At 34.1% G+C, this 2463-nt stretch overlaps 1 long non-coding RNA gene across 1 annotated transcript in view; it reads left to right on the top strand.

Moving 5' to 3' along the window:
* LOC112151477 overlaps positions 1-1649 on the top strand; it is a 59491-nt gene extending 57842 nt beyond the window's left edge. The window contains exon 2 of the long non-coding RNA XR_004949888.1: positions 1054-1649. This is a non-coding gene — a long non-coding RNA (uncharacterized LOC112151477). The remainder of the gene's footprint in view (positions 1-1053) is intronic.
* Positions 1650-2463: the final 814 nt, after the last annotated feature.

Here is a 2463-nt window from a genome sequence, read left to right as displayed (position 1 = left end):
AAAAAACAAAAAAAAAAAAAAACTTGAGTTAGCCAAAACAGCTAGCATGTTGCTAAAAAAATAGCTAAACTTCAAAATATTCTAGAAAGAAATAAAAAAAAGCTTAAATTAGCCAAAATAGCTAGCATGTAAATGTTAGCCTAACTCCAAGACAGCTTAAAACAAACTTAAAGAAAAACTGAAATTAGTCGAAACAGCTAGCATGTAGCCGAAATATTACCCAAACTCAAAAACAGCCTAAAAAAAACAAAAAAAAACAAAAACAAACTTGGGTTAGTCAAAATATTAAATAATAAATATTAAATATTATTTACTTTAAAAAGTTTGGAAAATGTATTCTATTAAGTAAATAAAAATGTTTATTTAGTCAGAAATTATTTTCTTTGGTCAACCGAACGTTAGCATCAAGCTAGCGGACTTTAGCTTTATGTGCCAAATCGATTTGTGAATCGATTATTGATCTATTAAGCTTAAATCGATTAATTTTTTTTTCTCAATCCAGCCCGAGTTAAGGGAACATTTACAAGCTAAACATTTTCTACTTCCTGCAGAGACTGAATCCTTCCAGGTTGTATCCATTTTATCACCTTCAACAAACGAAACACTAGAAGAAAACTTTTTATCAACAGTTGGACGTAAATTGTGAATGTTTTGTTCTCAGAAGCTTTTAAAGCTCCTCTGACGGTAATATATGTTAATTACCCGTTATTGACTTTATGCTGAAGTCGTATATCAAAAACTCATTAAAGATCAATTAAATGTACTTCTGGGGACTCTTGGTGTCAAATCTTTTTCTGTAAATTTGCTGAACAATTCTTCACTGCTGTTAACCTGTAGCACGAATTTCATTTTGAATCGGTGTTAAAGAGGAGGAAGTAAATCCTCTCTGGACCGACAGACGGACGGAAAAATCTCTGGAATTATTTTTTCGTTATTTTCCTCCGTTTGTCCTTCTTGCAGGTCGGAGGACTGACGATTCGGGGTTGTTAAAATCTATTGATGTCTCGTTAAAGCTTGTCAAGGCAAAGTGAATAGAATGTTCTCTTCTTTCAGGAAATTATGCAGCCCGACTGCAGTCAGGACCGCGGCGTGCCCATTAGCATTCGGAGTGGCGCGCGGCGCGGTCTCATCAGCTTGTCAAACTAAATTACAGGTGCAGAATACACAGTGAATCATTCATCACCCCGCACTGTCCTCCCCAGCCTCCAACTGCTTCCTCTTTGTTTAGCCGCGGTGCTCCAATGGAGATGCATCCAATCAATGTAATTGAGGGTGATTGTGACTCGATCCAGCGACTCTGTGCAATCACCGCCGCGATCAATGGCCGCCGCTCCCATCCTCCTGCTGTCACCGTGAAGGATTGTTCGTGGATGCAACAAGATGAATTATTTTATGTGAAGATGTATCTGATGATTTCTGGAGGGTTTTTTCTTTTTTTTGTTCCAGCAGGCAGGAGCACTTGGGTTGTGAAGTGCATCACGGAACAACAATTAACCAGTCCAACTTTGGAGATCAAAACTTTCACCAATTCAACCAAAAATGACGCTCAAAATAATTAATCTATTTATCAACTTTGTACAAAATTATCCTATATATTTTTATTTTTTAAATCCAGAATTTTGTCTATTTAGTTATTAAGAAAAAAAAAATAACGGCTTAAACATTCACTAAACGACCCATAAAGATCAGACGAAAGTACTTCCTGTTTTGGCCTTCAAAATAAAAGCATATTATTGACTTAAAAGCATCTGCAACTACATAAAACCTCCTTAAACTACTAACATTGACTCCTATTCTTAATTATATATTTACCTAATTTAATAAATGCTAAATGGAGAAGTGGTTAGTGAGAATGTCCAGGTTTGAATCCCAGTGGAGTCTTTTCTGGGTTTCATGGTGGGTTGTTTTCTCTTCACACAGTAATAAAAAAATAAAATAATAACTACACACTGTGAAGCATTAATTAATAATTAATTATTTATAAAGCATTACTCCTACTTTATTAATTAAAAGTAGCTTAAATTGTTGATTAAAATGATTAATATAGTATATTTATTTAGACTTTATACATTAACAATAACATATTTTAAAATTAAGTTTTAAATTATTTACAAACCAGTTATTTAGAGGTTGTTCTTTACATTATGAGCTCATTTACAGTGTTAGTAAATGATTTAAAATAAACAGTTTAGGAGAAATAAAAGTAAAAAAAAGAGTAATAAAACCAAAAAAGTGATGTCGGCGCTGAGGGGACTGAGGGTGGTTAAACGATGTTAGCATCATAGCTAATAAAGGCTAACGTACTAAAGTGTTCATTTCAACTCCATCACCAGGACGGAGTTTGCTGGATTTAATGCAAATTGCACTAAACTTCTGTTTAATAACTTCAAAGTTCACTGGAATGTTGTGTAAAGCCTGAAGGCTAAACACCTACGAGCCATGCTAAAGCTAAAGCTAATGCTA

The sequence above is a fragment of the Oryzias melastigma genome, linkage group LG20 (genome assembly GCF_002922805.2).
Source record: "Oryzias melastigma strain HK-1 linkage group LG20, ASM292280v2, whole genome shotgun sequence".
NCBI classification, from domain to species: Eukaryota; Metazoa; Chordata; class Actinopteri; order Beloniformes; family Adrianichthyidae; genus Oryzias; species Oryzias melastigma.
The sequence above is the reverse complement of the archived record's forward strand: the minus strand, read 5'-3'. Positions and strand labels throughout refer to the sequence as shown.